Source organism: Martes martes (assembly GCF_963455335.1).
Source record: "Martes martes genome assembly, chromosome: 3".
In the NCBI taxonomy this organism is placed as follows: Eukaryota; Metazoa; Chordata; class Mammalia; order Carnivora; family Mustelidae; genus Martes; species Martes martes.
The window spans coordinates 103,047,697-103,065,908 of NC_137890.1; the positions used below are offsets into that span (position 1 = coordinate 103,047,697).

The 18,212-nt window shown below is 44.2% G+C and overlaps 1 long non-coding RNA gene across 1 annotated transcript in view; it reads left to right on the top strand.

The window, feature by feature from the left end:
- The window catches only part of LOC308339764, a 49,189-nt gene that overhangs the window by 29,198 nt on the left and 1,779 nt on the right, over positions 1-18,212 (top strand). The window contains exon 3 of the long non-coding RNA XR_013966561.1: positions 7,887-7,967. This is a non-coding gene — a long non-coding RNA (uncharacterized lncRNA). The remainder of the gene's footprint in view (positions 1-7,886; positions 7,968-18,212) is intronic.

Here is an 18,212-nt window from a genome sequence, read left to right on the forward strand (position 1 = left end):
CAGCATGTTGTTTAAGTTTTCTGTGTGTCTAGAACATAAATGAGTAAGTGTGACTTTTGCTCAGCCTTAGAGTTGGAGAGCCAGGAGGGGTTCTGGCGCTGGGTCAGCCTTCCAGAGCAGCTCTCCTTTGTCTGGGGGGAAGCCACTCCACAGCTTTAGCCAACTCTTGTCTCAGGGAAGCTGGCCCAGGATTGTCATATTTTAAAGTAATTTTTTAAAAAAGAAAAGCCAGAAAGTAATTTTTTTAAAAAAAGTGAAATTACCTTATTTTTAAATGTTGGTGACCAAGTCCTACTTTCACAAAAAACCTCGTGCAGTTCAGACAAAATGCATATGCATCAGCTCTGAGAGGTGGGCAGCAGGATGGGATCTCTGGATTAGATACTATCCCTTTGAAATTCTCTTCTCTTATATTCTACTAAAATACTATACTTCTGTTAAATTGTTTCCATCTCTCCCACTGTGGTGGAAAACTAATCAGACTAATCAAACTTACAGACTAATCAAACTTACAGACTACAGACTAATCAAACTTAAACCAACCTTAGAGTTAAACGGTAAAGAATGGCCATCATATTTGTCTCCCCAATCTCATGGAAAAGTTTGTTCCCTAGAAAACCACTGGCTGCCTCTTCAATGACATAGAGAAAAATCAACATACAATGTGGAAAGTTTGGTTGAGGTAGCAAGGCAATGGGACTCCAGTCACATTATTTCTCAGGTTTAGAGGATGTGGAAGATTTCCTCCATGCAAGATAGTAACTCCACCAGGCCCTAGCTCTGGTCTTACTGAGTCACTTGGAGGTAGAAAAAAGAAAAGCATTCCTTTCCCATTCTGTCACTCCAAAAATTCATTTTATGCAATGCATTTTATTCTCACATAATGATTTCTGCTCCTTGGCTCCTATTAACAATCCTTAATGCATATATTTGATAACTTGTGAAATGTCCCAGTGAGCCTCCTGGGATCCATAAAGGACTGTGATGAAGGAATGGCTGAAACAAACAGGAGAATGTCCAACAAATGGAATTGCTCTGATGACCTCCAATCCCAGGGCCACTGTGATAAATGACTCTCTATTGCCAATTATATGAGTTGTAATTGGACCCTATCCTGCTACAGAACAAGTTATTTTATGACTGTGATATGGTGTGTGATATGGAAATATGGGCTTTGGGACCAACAGGGAGCTGTAAGTTGCTGGACAGGGTCAGAGAATAAGAGCTGAGAGAAAGAGGAGCCAAGAAATGTTGGTACATGCTAATGCAGAGGTGGAAAGGGTGTTAGAGGACAGGGAGGGAAGAAGGGGTAGGAAGGAAGAAAAAGTAGTCCTCATGGGGGGCAAGAATTGCTATGGAGGGGCACAAAGAGCCTGGTTTTAGACCCACAAAGACTTGGGCTTGAGTTGCAGCTCCATTTCTTATCAGCTCTATGTGCCAAGTTACTCAACCTCTTTGAGACTCAGTTTTGTCACCTATAAAATTGGCCTAGTAAAGCTTTCTTCCCAGAGCTGATATGAAAACCAAATGATAGGGGCACCTGAGTGGCTCAGTGGGTTAAGCCTCTGCCTTCGGCTCAGGTCATGGTCTTAGGGTCCTGGGATCGAGCCCCGCATCGGGCTCTCTGCTCCGCAGGGAGCCTGTTTCCCCCCTCTCTCTGCCTGCCTCTCTGCCTACTTGTGATCTCTGTCTGTCAAATGAATAAAAAATTAAAAAAAAAAAAAAACAAATGATAACATGTATGTGGTGCCAGGTTGAACATAGGGACTCAACACCACCTATGTCACCCAAGATTCTGGGTCTCAGATTCTTCAGTTTTAAAGTGGTAGCTTTAAGGGTAGAAACTCAAATGCTTATAAGGCAGAGGCAGATAATGCAAATGAGTGATGATAGCTAGGTATAAAAACTAAAGTAGACAAAAATGGGCCCAGGGCTGACTGAAGCCTATGAGCTCTGTTGTGCATTCTTAGATCATCAGCATTTTCAAGAGAAGCCCCAACTCTGGTCTTAAGGTGATGCTCCTGATTTGTAAATGTGGGCACCTAATTCCTCTCCCCACCTTAAAAAATATATTTATATTGTCTGAGCCACCGGTGTGTATACAGGTAAAAAAAAAACAACTGACGTCATTTCCAATCTGTGGGCTACCATTTTGTAGCCTCTGAATAAAATGATTTAGAAGGATAGTAAAAAGATTTTCATCATGGCCTACATAAATAATTCTAGGTTTAGATGACTATAGAGAATGTAAATTTGACTTGGAACCCAAGCTGTTAGTGGAACTCAACAGAAAAGCTGGAAAACCTGGATGCTCCAAGGTCTGGGATTCAGAGAGAGCACATCCCTGTAGATTGTACCAGAACTGAAAAAGCTGGACATACACCAAATATTTGATTTTCCATTCTCAACCAATTGCATTAGAATCTTTGGGGTTGAAGCTTCTCTGGGAGATTCGATGATGTAGTCAGATGGAGAACCACTGAAACAAAACTTTCCAAAGGTAATCTGTGATTAAATAGAATAATAATTCTAAGTCACCTAGAAACATAAAAGTTGTGGAAAACCCAGCAAATTTGTTTCTAAGAACTTTTTAAAAAATGAATTTATTTTTGAAAGCAAGAAAGCAGGCACACACTTGTGCACACTTAGCAGGGAAGAGGGAATGGAAGAGAGAGTCTCAAGCAGACCCTGCACTGAGTGTGGAGCTTGATGAGGGTCTCAGTCTCACGACCATGAGATCATGACCTGAAGTGAAAACAAGAGTCAGTTACTCAACTGACTGCACCACCCAGACACCGTTCTAAGAACTTCTTAATTTTGTTAGTCTCATCCCTCAAATTGGAAAATAAAAATATAAAAATAAAAATAAAAATAAAAATAAAAATAAAAATAAAATAAAAATATCTGCCTTCCCTCTGTCAACAACTTCATCTGCATAATTACATTAACATATACGTAGCTGTGTGACCAGTATGTCCAACTAAAAAAAGTTTGTTGTTGGAGAATTGCATTTATTTTTCTAATAATTGTTAAGTCTGTGGACTGCAAGTACTTTGGGCAGTAGAGTAGACTTGGCCACAGATTAATTGAAGTTCCTCTCATGAAGAGGTGGAGCCTATTTCCACATTTCCTGAAGCTAGGCTGGCCTGTGACTTGCTTTGACCAACCAAATGCAATAAAAGTGATTGTGATTTCTGAGTGCAGGCCTCAAGGGGCTTTGCAGCTTCCATTCTCCAGCTTTTAAAACTGAGTTGCTATGTGTGGAAGCTGAACTGTCCTGTTCAAAGGGCTATGGAAGAGAAATGAGTTATTCTCATTAATAGGCTAACTGTCAGGCGTAGAGTGAGAGAGGTTTTTCAGGCCCAGCCAACTTCCAGCTGACCTGCCAACTGAGATCTGCCAATGAACTCCAAATGCAAAGGGAGCCCAACTGATACCATATGGAGCAAAAATGGGCTGTCCCAGCTGAGCCCAGTCCAAATTACTGACCTACAGGACTGTGAGCAAATAATAAATTGCCATTTTACACTATTAAGTTGTGTGGTGGTTTGTTACACAGCAAAAGATAACTGATATACATTGCAATCTTTTGGATATTTCTTTAATCACAGGGAAGCTTTCAGAAAGTTGGGCAAATATATAGTCATTATTTTCTGGAAGACCTAGAAGCTGGTAAACTATTTCAAAAGTAATTCTTAAGGCTGTGATATTATTCATGCTTTGAGTAATAGAAAGGCTTCTGATGGCGGAGAGAGAGGCTCTGAAGTATGGGGAGGATATAGGGCTATCTGAGTGGAATTAGGTGGGATGTTTTCAGCTGTAAATAGTTGAATATGCAAATGAAAGTTTTGTGTTTTTTTTTAATGTGGACACTTAGTATCTAACTTAAGAAGTCAGGAAGTACATGAATACAGGGTTTAGTGCAGTAGTTCAAGTTCCCAAGCTCTATCTCTTTTCCTGTGCTGCCATCCATAGTGTGTCAACAATGTGTCTCCTCATGGTCTCAAGATGGCTGCTGCAGCTACAAATCATCTTACAATGACATCCTTAAAAGGAAGGGAAGGTGGTGGGAAAGAAAGCCCTTCTGTGTGGCTTCCTTCATTAAATGAAGGAAGGGGACACCTGGGTGGCCCAGTCAATTAAACATCTACCTTTGCCTCAAGTCATGATCCTGTGGTCCTGGGACTGGGTCCCACATCGGGTTCCCTGTTCAGTGGGGAGTCTACTTTTCCCTCTGCCCCTCCCCCTGCTTATGCTCTCTCTTTTGCTCTCTTGCTCTCTCAAATAAATAAGTAAAATTTTTTAAAAACATGAAAAATAACACGAAGAAAGTAAATCTTTTCCCAGGAGTTTCTCAGCAGAATTCTTATGCTTCATTGCCCAAAATGGGATCACTTGGCCAACCCAACGTAAGGGAGGCTGGAAAAGCAGGTATCTAGTGTTTTCAGTCTCTGTTGTGGGAGACAGGCTCTGCCCAAAGGGAAGACAGGTAAGGATGTCAGCTGGGAGGCAACAAATAGGGGTAGAGCTAGCCTTTGCCCTCCCAAGCACAGAAAGGAATGAGCGCTCCAGGAGCCTGAGCTTGTGCTCTCAAGTCAGGGACCATTTGGGCTACAGAACAAACATATACAGAACATGTAAATGTGTCCCCCAATTATCCAAGATCTTTGATCTATGAAAAGTGATCTAAAAAAATATTTCAGGGTTTCCCTCAAGACTTTAAGACATAGATATTTCATAGCTATTTCCCACTTGTATGAAGCACTATTCTGAAATTATTCTAACCATAACATAGAAATACTCGCTGTTGTGGTAAATAAGTATTAAGAGTCTGAAGAACTGTCTGACCACGTTAACAGAATGTGGGTTGGTGTCACAGTCTGAAGTGAAGACTTCCTCATAATCCTTTGTGACTTCGTGACAGAAGCAGTCAAAGATAATGGGAGCCTTCTCTGTGGGATGTTTTGGGACGTTGGGTCGAAACCAAGATGGTGGCCAAAGTGATCGCTATACTCTGGCGATGTGGTGGAGAGGAAATTAATTCTCCACATGTTTCATAGCAATATCCTCCTTCAGATTGCCTGGTAATGGAGTTGAGAATGGGTTTGGAGCAGGAGGGATACAGATAATTATTATAATGCTGTTAGACTTGCTTTAGGCTACTAGAGTGGCAGTGGTTCTTCCAGACTTTAGAGTTGACCTTTTCAAGGCATTGTACCTGCCTCAGGTTACTTCCCTTATTTTTAAAAAACAAGTTGGTAAACCTTCACAAATCACCTGTTAAATTTGACCCGTTTCATTTTATGATCTATGGCCATCTATTTACCTTTTTCTTTCCTCCTACTTTTTAATCCTTTGAATTTACTTCTCTCTTTGGACTCTTTCTTGACAATCTTGTACATGACAATACCGGGAATCATCCAAATGGCCTCCCAGATAGCATTCAGCTAAGGATCTGAAAGTCCAGTCCTGTGGAATATTATTAGTAGCCAACTAAGATCTGACTGGGAACAGCAAACATAACATCTTGACTATTCTGTGGCCAACCCAATAGTTTGCTTTAAAAACAATTCTCTCTTCTTAAAATTTAAGGGATATGGACTAATAAGAAAATAAAACAAAAATAATTTATAGGGGTGCCTGAGTGGCTCAATCAGTTAAGCATCTGCCTTCGGCTCAGGTCATGATCCTGGAGTCCTGGGATTGAGCCCTGTGGGGGCCCCTGCTTAGTGAGGAGTCTGCTGGATCCTCTCCCTCTGCCCCTTCCCCATGCTTATGCTCTTTCACTCAAAAAATAAATAAAATCTTTTAAAAAATTTATAATTATAGTTCTCTGAAATAACTGTCCTCTCCATTTTGGTGAATATCCTTCTAATCTTTCTTGGGAAAATATTTCATACACACACACACACACACACACACACAAATGGAATCACAATAGACATACTGTTCATGAGTTTTTCCATTTAACAGTATCTCATGAATGTATTCCATGAACATTTTTCTCGCAAACATTTATTTTTAATGGGGTTTTTACAATGGTTATGCCATAGTGTATTCAATTAACTTGAGACAAAAACATTTTTTCCTTTTTTTTTTTTTCTATTGTAAGCAATGCTATGATTAATAGTCTTAGGCCTTAAATATTTGGGTACATTGGTGATCATATTTTTCTTAATTTTTATTTTTTTAAATTTTTTGGTGATTGGACTTTTAGACCGAATTCCCTGAAGGGGGTTAAATGGTTTGCCAATACACTGGTGCTTGGTAGTGGAATAGAAGTTCAGTGAAGCGGTATATGAAACTTGCCCAAGTTCTTATCATTTAGGGGTACCAGTTATGGGGCATACATAGGGTACGGTGGGCCTGAGAAGGCTGTCTGGAATCTTCCCACGATGTGTGTTTGAGACCATCAACACTCAACAAATAGTGGTTATTTATGTATTTAAAGTAAATTCTGTAAAATTAATTTCCATTTAGTGACAAATATCTGCTTGGTCTTGACTTTGGACTGCAGTGACCAGCAGAATAACAGTCATATTACTGAGTAACACAGATTTTTCCCCCTGATAGTCTCATATGTATGGCAGGAAGGAGGAAGCAAGAGAAGCCATCTGTCAAAGGAGCCAGAGCTAGAAGATTTAATGTTTGGAAGGGTGACTTGGTCACATTTTTGGTCACAAGTGTAGCCTCTGTTTACTGATTTCAGGTTCATAATCTAGATCCATAAATTTAAGAAGTCAGTAATTTAATAAAACAGAAACTCAGCTGAAGTGGAATGAATTCTGGCCTTAATTATTACTTCTTTGGAATGTTTTTCTTTGGCATTTTCCCAACTTGAACCACTGTTTGCTTGTTTTTTTTGGTTTTTTTTTTGTTTTTTGGTGCCTTTTTTACTCTGCCATGTGTTGAATTGTAATATATAATTTAGTAGGAGAGTTGCTGGTTATACCCTTGAGACATTTAATAGAAATGGATAATTAAATTAATAATTGTCTGTGGGAGGTTTTAAACCTACAGAGGGGTGAATGTGGGAGTTAGTAATCTTTAAATTTCTCTTCATATTTTTCAAAGAACATATATGTTTTGAAAGCACACTTTCTCTTCTCCTTCCTTTCACTTTTTGAAGCTCTCAGGAGAATGTCAGGGGAAATAAAATAATGTCAGGTATTTAAAGACAGACAGCCCTGGCTGTGAGTCTTGCTTTTCTGTCTCCTGGATGTGGGAGCCTTGAGTCGGTCATTTAATTCCTCTGAGCCTCACCTTCTTAATCTATAAAAGGAATATTTCATTAAATTTTTTGTTACCATAAATGAAACCAACTTTGATTACCTAAAGCCAAAAAAAGATTTTACAGGAAGGTTTCTAGATAACTCATGAAATGAAAGAGAGAGCTAAACCATCAAGTCTCAGGAACAGCTGGCTCAGGGCCTCAGCCCAGAGAAAGCAGGCCACACCTGCGCTGGGCCCCAACCTGTCTCCCCCTCAAGTCAGCGTCTCAGGAGGAGAAACCTGATTGGCTGGGATGGAGTCACATGCCCTCTTCTGGCCTCTTCCTCTTCCCAGAGGGGTGGTACTGGGCAGTTTGATTGGCAGTTCCACTGGAGTCACGTGAAACGGGGAAAGTGCAGTTCTTCAACACAGAGTGGGAGGGGAAGAACTATTTCCAGAAGGAGGAGTATCGGGTGCACATACACAAAGCCGGAATACCACCTCATTGATCTTAGGAAGATTCCAAATATTTGTACCTAAGATCCTGGTATACGATATGTGTTCAATAAACAGTAGCTATTACGGTTATTGTTATTGTCGGATAGTCAAGATTACCTGTTGTTTTCAGTATGACAGCAAGGTTAAGAAGTTCTTTCTTTTTCTTTTATGTCCAGTGGATTCTCCTTACGCATGTGACTAAAATGCAGATTTCCTGAGCCCCTCATTCCACTGAGTGGATTAGAATCTCTGCAGAGGTGGGTTCCTGGCTTCTTCCTCTTTAACAAGCAACGCATGGGTTCCTCTTGCATACAGTGTTTTGAGACCCAGAGTTCTTAGTGATGAGGTGTGAGGATTTAACTCTGCTCAGGAAGCGTTTTATTTTATTTATTTTTAAAGAATCATTTATTTGTTTGAGAGACTATGAGCGGGGGGAGGGGGGAAGGGGCAGAAGGAGAGAGAGAATCCCCCAAGCAGCCTCCCTGCTTAGCCCCCCCCCCCACATACCTGGCTGGACCCCAGAACACTGAGATGTTGACCTGAGCCAAAATCAAGAGGCTGCTGCTTAACCAACTGAGCCACCCAGGCACCCCAGGAGACGTTTTAGGAGAGACTTTTTTCCTACCATCACAGCAGTGGAAGATGTATGTTTTGGGGAAGGAGTAAAATGACCTAATCAATTGGATTGGTTATAAGCCATGTTTCTCAACCCTGGCTACGACGCATTGGAATCACCTGGGGAGCGTTGACCACATACTGATGCCTGGGACCCGTCTTGGAGAGCCCAGGCGTAGCTAGTTCCCACCAGCAACCAGATGTTTTCAGTGTACTTCCAGGCTGGGAACTTTGGAGACATCCTTTTCCACCCACTCTGGAAGCCCGGCGGTCTCACCCTCTGTGGACAGCTTAGGATATGCAGAAACGTGCAGTTTCAGAGCATAGTCTCTTCAGTTTCCCCCATCTGATCTCGACAGTTACCAGTCCTAAGGCAGGCTGGGGGGTAGGTAGTAATCTGCTCCTGATTTTAGAGATGAAGGAACTGACCACTCAGAAAGATTCATTCACTGAGTAGGGATTCCACCAAAGTCGCACAGCTCAGAAAAGGCAGAGCCCGAGCTCAGGCTTATTCTTCTGGCTCCCATCTCCCCGCTCTGTACAGTTCCCTCTCAGAGCCTGGAACATTCAGATTTTCTAAGCTTTCTTTCAGTTACAGTTTCAAGGAAACCTAAGGGTGAGCCCTAAGTCCTTTGCAAGAGAGCTTATATGAAAAACATCCTTCGGGGCTTTCAGCCACCTTCTGGGAGGTCTGTAAGTCATTTCTGTCCCTGGAGCTTTGATTGAGCTACCAGTTCTGAGTGTGGTGCCTTTGGGGGTTAGAGGGGTAAGGGTTGCGATTACAAACCACAGCACCCCAGCCAGCTTCCCACGGGTGGGCTCGTGCTCCGAAGGAACATTCCCAGAAGAGCTGTCCGCTCTGCTCCAAGAGTCTGCCTTAGATTTCCCCCCCTCAGACAGCACCGCGCAGAGAACTACACCCAGCAAATGCTTGATGATTAGAGAGTAACACAAAGTAGATTTTCTCGCCCTTTTGACTTCCCCAGCATCTTCTACCTCTTGACCGTCTTAAGTTTATTTCTTCATTTTAAAAAAAATGACAGATAATCACCAAAGGACATAAAGGGGTACCGAAAAGGAGAAGGAAAGAACCACTTGCAATAGTGATAGGTGTTTATTATAAACACTCTGAGTCTAATAAACTTTGTGTGATTTAATCTGCACCAGACTCAGTCTGCACATGAGGACATTCAGAACCTGACACCATCCACATCCCTGTACACCACCACCAGGAAAACACACAGCGCCCTTAACACTTGGGGCACTTCTGCCTTCTCTCCTGGGTGTCCAGCTCTTGCTGTTCCCTGAAGGCGACAGGTATTTGACATCTCTGGGTCTTGGCTCTGGGTCTGACATCAAGAATAGTTCTCTGGGGGCACCTGGGTGGCTCAGTGGATTAAGCTGCTGCTTTTGGCTCAGGTCATGATCTCAGGGTTCTGGGATCGAGTCCCGCATCTGGCTCTCTGCTCAGCAGGGAGCCTGCTTATCTCTCTCTCTCTCTCTCTCTCTGCTTACTTGTGATCTCTCTCTATCAAATAAATAAAATCTTAAAAAAAAAAAAAGAATAGTTCTCTGTTCTGCCCATCTGGTCAGTTTCGGCTCTGCTAGCACAGCCCAAAGACACCCTCTCTGTTACACGTTGAATGGTGTCTCCCCAAAATTCATATGTTGAAATGCCAATCTCTGGTATCTCAGAATGTGAATGCATTTGGAGATAAGATTTTTATTTTTTAAAAAAATTTTTTAAAGATTTTATTTATTTGAGACACAGAGAGATAACATGAGCAGGAAGGAAGGAGCAGAGGCAGAGGGAGAGGAAGTGTGAGAAGCAGACTCCCCACTGAGTAGAGAGCCCAATGTGGGGCTCGATCCCAGGACCCTGGGATCATGACCTGAGCTAAAGGTAGATGCTTAGCCAACTGAGCCACCCAGACACCTCTGGAGATAAGATGTTTCAAGAGGTGACTGAGCTAACATGAGATCATTAGGGTGGCCCCTAACCCAGTCTGACTGGTGTCCTTGTAAGAGGATATTTGGTTGTAGATACAGCTCCTGGGGAGTGTATGCACGTAGGGTAGGTCCCCTGAGAGGACACAGTAAGAAGGCAGCCATCCGCAGGCCAAGGAGAGAAGCCTCAGGAGAAACCAACCCTTGCTGTCACCTTGATCTTGGACTTCTAGCCTTCAGAAAGGTAAGGAAATAAATTTCTGTTGCTTAAGCCTCACAGTCTGTGGTATGTTGATACAGTAGCCCTAGCTACTGATGTCCAGTCTCACCCCTGGGAAGAACTAACACTCCTTGCTCTCACCAGGTCCCCTTTATTGAACTGCTTTCCTGTTTGTCACCCCATATGGGCCACCCATTCTTTGAGGGGCACATCTGGCTCATTTCTGCCTTTCTGACTTCTCGCCCAGTGCTGAGCACACCCTGGGCTTGGAAAAAGATATGAGCAAATGAATGAGTGGATGAATGAACAGCCTGAGGCTTTGAGCTCTTGCCTGGTGTCCTGGCCTCTGAATAGGCTCCGACACTGCCTGTAGTAGATTGATTTGGTTCAGGTCCACTGGGGACATTCGTGGAAGGGTGAAGGGATTCCAGAGATGGAGAGGGTCCAGGCAGACAGGCAGGACCCAGGAGCGGTGGTCGTCCAGTCACCGCCCCCCAACCCCTCGATCCTCCCAGCTGCACTTCCTCCCGCTGACTCACATGCCTTGGAATAGTCCTGTGCTCCATAGTCTCCTGGCCTGGGCCTCTGGCGCTCAGCCCTCCCTTCAGGCTGTCGGCCACTTGATCACAGGCAGAAGATGTGAATTCCCCGCGGCCCCATTGTGTGGTCCTCTTCTCAAAGTCTGTTTCCCCACCCCAACTTCTGGAAGTCCCTTTGGAGGGTCTGACAGACGGTCTCTCTTTCCCACCCCTCCAGCTGGACAGGCTCAGGGAACAGAAGGAGCTTTCTGGGAACAGACCGTGGAGGAGGAGCCAAGAAGAGTGACAAAGGCACAAGTTTGGGCTTTCTTTGCTCTGGACTTGTTGCCCAGGCAGGGCTCTGAGCTGCCTCTAAAATGGTCTTCCAGTACCAGGGGAAGCAAAGGAGATTTGCTAACACGGTAGCATTTATGCACAAGCCAGCCCACCCCAGGTTTCGGCCCTGATGGTGGACAGCCTCTTTGCATACGGAAACCCTCTGGAGGGAATGATTTTAAGTGAGAAAGAGGCCAGGCAGACAGGCCTGGCCAGGGATCAAAGTAGTAGGTCTCAGAGGGTGGGCTGAGTGGAGGACAGGCTGGATCTAACTTCTGGGTCAGCGCTATGAACGAGGCAGCGGGGAGCAGGGACATCTTGGAGGACACAGGGGGGTGGGCAGCCTCCTCCTTGTCTGCTCTCACCTGGGACCCCTGCAGTGCTGAGAAATCTCAGAAACGGGCCGTGGTTGTGTGAGGTAGCCCACAGAGGCAAAGCTGGAGGTGTTCTGGGGAGGGCGGAGGCTGCCTGGGCGGCAGAGCCAACTTCTCCAGTAGGGCTCGGTGCCTGGGACTCATGGCACCTGGGGTGGGGGGGCAATGATGTCTTGTTTTTTAAAATCAGAGGGAAAGAAATGAACTTATAAGATACAAAAATGTCACATGTCATGTCATTCCATTTATAAGAAATGTCCAGAAGAGGCAAATTGTATTGGGACAGAAAGTAGATTCGTGAGTGCCGGGGGGCTGGGAAGAAGGGGCTGTGGGGAGTGACTGCTTCTGGGCTTGGGAGGTGGGGGGGGTCTCTTTTTGACATGATAAAAATGTTCCGGAATCAGGTCATGGTGAAGGTTGCACAACCTTGTGGATGTACTAAAAATGAATGAATTGTACACTGTAAAAGGGTCTTTTTTTTCTGGCATGGGGATCATATCTCAATAAGGCTATTATTTTATGTTTTAAAAGCAAGGGTGGGGGGGAGGTCAGGGACAGAGGAATAAAAGAAGAAAATCTAGAACCATAGCATCATACGCAATCTGTAACCAAATGAACAAGAAATGGGTTCGACCAGAACAAAATGAGATGAGGTTAGGCAAAGCTAACCTAACAGGTTTCATCTGGTGTGCTACCTCTGTTGGTGGCTTTGTGGAACGCTGAGCTAAAGAGAGTGTTGAGGCTCTATTTCGGCTCGAAAAGAGCAGGCTGGGCACAGGGCGTGGAGGAGGGGGTAACGGTGGTAATGTTTGCCGCCCCTGCGTGCTTGACCTCTGTGGTCCTCCCCAGCTTTCACACTCCCTGCCCCGAGACACTCCCATGAAACAGGAAGGGGACATGTGGGCCCTTGAAGTGGGTTAGAAAGTGGAATAGGCCTCGTTACAGCCAGTACAGACCCTGCTCCTCCAAGCCAGGCGAGGCTCGCAGGCTTGTCTTCCCACACCGGTTTCATTCTCAAAAAGGCCCCTTCACCTGCTGCCCCCCCAGGAAGTGACAGTCCCTGAGCAGAGCTCTTAACCAGCTCTGGGCAGGCCCATAGTCACGGTGCCTCTTTTCTCATTGCCCCCCGCTTTTCTCTATCAGAAAACTCCTTGGAGAAAGGGCAGTTGAGTAAAGGATTTAGACGAACACGTTCTTGGTGCAAATCCTATCATTAAAATATATGCGTTGTTAGCAGTCTTCTCTCTTTCCAGTGGGGCTCAGCAAGTAGCATCCTCCCCCCACCCCTCACTTTTCAGAGTGTGTCAAGAGACTAGCTTTGGGCAGCAGAGAAAAAGACATTTATCACTGGAACGACAGCCACAGCGGGCAAAGCCATTTTTATCCGGTGGTGGTGGAGCTGTCCTTATTCCTTCTGGGAAAAATAATGAATATTAGAGGTTCTGTTTACAAATATGCACCTTTTGCTGATATCGCTCACCGCCCAGCAATTTTTCAACAGGACAGCGTTTCTTGGAAAGACCGCAGACTGCCAGAAGATGATAAAATGCGGTATCCAGAGAGATGCCTGGGGCTCTGTTTGTTTAACTGGGTAATTGGGCTAATTGGGCATAGACTTTGAAAGGTCATCTTCCTGCAGCCAAGTCGCCCCAGGTGCTGGTGTGCACGGAAGGCACTCTGGTTGAATAATCAGGTCTAAAATTTCCTCCCCCTCTTTACCTGATTTTCCAGGAGAGGTTTATAATCTGCGCACCCCCCCAACCCGCTACTACCATGGACCTTTGTGGAAGACATATTTTGAATTCCTCGAGCTGCATAAACCTTTCTAGAAAGAACCGAATGTGTGAGACTCATTTCCCCCAACTCTTCCCTATCTGAAGCGAACCCCACTTTGCCTCCCACACTTACTAATAGCTTAAGCCCTGGAACAGCTAATGAGATCAGAAAGTGATTAGCTGTCAGTCCACAAGAGAAATTGATCAGTGATGGTTTCAGGGGGCGGAAAGAAAATGCCCCTGATGACAGTCTACGGATTTTACTGATCCTGTTTGTGCTCCTCTTTATCATGCATGATATTTTTTTTAGGGTCTTTTATTTCTACAAGATCGTCTGCAGGGCCTCACGGCAGGTGCTGTCCACATGTCTACTTTAGAAAAGCCCAGAGTGATTGTTCTCAGAAACTGAGCACAGGATAAAGGCACCACATTCAGAACTGACTAAGGCCAAGATGCTTTTGTTTAAAAACCAAACACTCCCTTTGCAGGAGGCCACATGGTGCAGTGGGAAAAGTCAGACACACACATTTGGGTGTGATTCCTTGGCTGTCATGCTCTCATGCTGCATGATGTCGATGAACTACTTGCATTCTCTAAGGGCCTCAGTTCCCATATCTGTGAAATGGGGAGGCCTCCTTGGCACGGCAAACACATGCCAGTGCCCAGACAAAGAAGGGAGGCTGAATTTAAAAAAAATTAGCGGTATTACTAATTTCATTTCTAAAGGTCATTGCAGACTGGTATTAAAATAAGGAATTCAGTAACTCCTATTTGTGTGGTCTCCCTTGCAGTGCCATTTCAGGACCCCACAGCCCAGCAGAACCCTCTGGAATGGTTTCTGCAAATCCCTAGTCTGTACCCTTGTGTGTTCCCAAACAAGGCTCACTGGCCACCATTTCCCCTCAGTCATTTGAGGTGCTCCTCTGAGCCTCTGATGCTGGTAGGTCTGCCTCCAAGGAAAGTTCCCCATGGGACAGTCAGCCCACACTCCCCAGTGGGGCTGCACAGGGTTTTCTTGGGCCTCTACTTCCATGCAAAAATAGATACTAAAAATTATATTTTAAGGCTCTGTTGATAAATGATAAGTATAATCCAGGCTAGGTTAAAGTTAAAATATCTCTTAAACTCTGAAAGTACTTTTTTTTTAATGGAGGTAAATTCACATAATATAAAACCAGCCATTTTAAGGTGTATACTTTACTGGCCTTTGCTACATCCACAATGTTGTACAACTGTTCTCTCTCTCTAGCTCCAAATCGTTGTCATCACTCCTAAAGGAGACCTGTACCATGAAACATCAGTCCCTGGTCCTTCTTTCACGTAGCTTGAGGTCTCCAACATTCATCCATGTGGTAGCATAAATCAGTTCTTCATTCCTTTTTAGGACTGAGTAGTCTCCCGTTGTGTGGACATACCACATTTTGGTTATCCATTTGTCAGTTGGAAACAACCCACAGTTATGGGTTATTATGGATTTATTTATTTAGGCTTTTATGAATAGTGCTGTGAGCATCCCTGTACAGGTTTGTGTCTGGGTATTTGTTTTCATTTCTCTTGTGAGAGTGGAAGTGCTGAGTCATGGTGACTCTGACCTTAACATTTGGAGGAATTACCACTATTTTCCAAAGCATCTGTACTGTTTTACATTCCCACCAGCAGCATGTGAAAATTCTAATTTATCCACATCCTTGCCAACACCTGTTATTAGCTGTCTTTTTTTTAAATTAATTAATTTATTTTAATAAACATACAATATATTTTTATCCCCAGGGGTACAGGTCTGTGAATCGCCAGGTTTACACATTTCACAGCACTCATAGCACATACCCTCCCCAATGTCCATATATTAGCTCTCTTTTTATTGTGGCCATCTTAGCAGGTGTGAAGTGACATCCATCCATCTCATTTTAACAACAAGTGGAAGACCAGAGAGGAGCTAGGACATGCACAACCTCATATGTTGCAGAGTTAGTCTCTGGACAGCATATCTCTCTACCTTCCAATCTGATGCTTATTCCCCCATCAGATGAAATGTCCCTTTTCTTCAACATTTTTTTAAAGATTTTATTTGATTGATTATACAGAGAACACACATGAGTGAGGATAAGCAGGAGGGGAAGAGGGAGAGGGAGGGAGAATCCCAAGTAGACTCCACACTGAATGAGGAACCCACTTTGGGGCCTGATCCCCTAACTCTGAGACCATGACCTGAGCCAAAACCAAGAGTGGGATGCTCAACTGCCTGAGCCCCATCTTTTTCTTCAACGTTAAGAGAAAAGCCAAATCAGCTAGTAAAGTGATACTTGGAGCCAAGCTTGCCTCACTAGCTATGATAATACAACTCTAGGCATTCACCACGAATGGAGACCAGCAGAAGTGGGTAGAAGAGGCAGTCCTCCCACCCAGCCAGCAGTCTGGTTGGGATTGGCCCAGGCCCTTGCAGGGCTGACTTTATTTTCTGAACTCTTCTTAAATGGGGCAGAGCTTTAGCAATGATCTGAGTCTGCTTCACCTGTATCATAGGTTCTATTGAGAATCTATTAGATACTAGTTAAGGTGTGACTTGAATCCAACCTATTGTCTCTGTATTATTCTGTTATATTAACAGTACAGGTAGATGCTGGGCATGAAGAGAGTCAAATAAGGGGCACCAACCCAGTCTGGAAGAGGGGAATGCGAGCTGAGCCTGGAAGGGCTCAGAGTGACCATGGGAAGCTTGCCAGGCCTACTCTGTATGTGGAAGTGAGAGAAGTGTGTAGGGAATGTCTCCGGATTGGGGAGAACAGCTTGAAAGTCAAGTGAAACATTCAACAACTCACGGTTAAAGCCCCTTGGAGCATTTTAACAGAGGTATACACAGCTGAAAAACCATTTTCAGAGGTATGCTCATCAGCTTTGTGGGAAACCTAGCACCTAGAATCCAAGCCTAGTCAGAGGTAGAGTGAGAAAGGCAGTTATCAATTAGCTGAGCAAATAATGTTCCCCACTGGTCAAGTTCTGCGTTTGAGTGCACACAGTATGGAAAGTGCTCGGGCGGGCATCAGGCTGGCTTTGCCTGTCACATCTCCCACACACACAGTGTGACTATTGTTTTCACTTATGAAGGAAACATTTGGTCCCCAAACAACCATACAAATAAAGCAAAACATGTATTGATTCATCTTTTCCGTCTTGGTTTGTGTAAAGTACCTCTTTTTCGCATTAGCTTTCAGCTATGTGGTTTCTGCCCAGGCTGGCCTCAGCAAAATTGTGCGACAGGTGAGGTTTCTTTCATAGACCCGTCAGAAGCTACCGTAAATCCCCCTCATAACGATCTTGGTTGAACAGTGATGCATTAGGTGCAAACTGTTTACTTGTAACGTTGAATACATTCTTGACTTCAAATCTTGCTTTGCAAATCCTTCACTCTTCAGAGTTGTGTTTCCAGTGCTTTGGTCCGGTAGAAATATCGGTCGTGTCAGGTTTGAGGGACCCCCCCCCTTTTTTTAATGGAAAACCGAGAGATTGGGTGACTAGCGGTAATGGCAAATGTAGTCTGAAGCAAATTCTAGCTGATGTTCATAATTAGTCACTTCTTTGGTAAGGATCCTGGCTGGCTCTGGGATACATAGAGGCAGTTTAATAGCATTCTTAATGAGCAGTAAGAGGGAGAGAGAGTAGGAACCTGTTTGAAGTTTTTTAACAAAATTCCTTAGATCGTATAATACTGATCAATGCAGAGGTGACCTTTTTCGTAAGATATATTTAGTCATATTTTAACTAAAATTGATGAAATGGAAATTGTCCATATCACAGGGTGTTACTCTTTTTAAAAATTAGAATTGCTAGGTGGGAGACGGAAGCTTCTAAACCATCCCTGTCATCAGCATTGTGAAAGAGATAGACACACTGGATGGACCTAGTCTCCCTATTCATCTTCCAGAGGAGAAGGAAGTTTTTTGTTTTTGTTTTTGAGAGAGAGTGAGAGCATGCCAGCCAAGGCAAAGTTGGGCGGAGGGAGAGGGGGAGAGAGAATCTTAAGCAGGTTCCACACCCTGTGAAGCAAGGCTCGATCTCAGGACCCTGAGATCATGACCTGAGCCAAAATCAAGAGTCAGACGCTTAACTGACTGGACCACCTAGATGCCCCAAGGGACAGTTTATAGAAGGGTTCTAAGGTGATCTTTATCTGGCTCTCTCAATAGCACTGGGACATGGACGGCAGTAGATGGAAGGCTGGGGGGTGGGCTGAGAGGAGACGTAGGAATGCAGTGCATTAAGGAGGAGGATAGGCTGGGCTGTCTGTCAAGGGATCTTGAAATGGAAGAAGGGGTGAGGGGAAGCTCCTGGGGTGAGCACCGGAGCAAGGATGAGTAGCGGTGCTAGAGGTATTGGTATACCAGAGACAGTGTAAGGTACAGATGTGTGAGAGAGGCATGAGGCAGGGATTCTGTACATCAGAGCCTCTAGGTAGTCAAGCTGGGCTTGTCCTGGAAGAGCAACATTTGGCCTGGGGTGCAAGTCTCACCTGTTGATTTCAGGCAATGGGGGATGATTCATGAGTACTTGCCTTCACAAGAGCCCTACATTTGTTCACTCTCTTTTCTTGAAGGGTAGTTTGTTCAACAAATACCTGCTAGTTTTTCCAAATTCAGCTGGAACATCACTGTGAAAATTTCCCAACATTAGGCATAGATCACAGCACTTCTATGTTTATGTCTCTGTCTCCTGTGTCTAG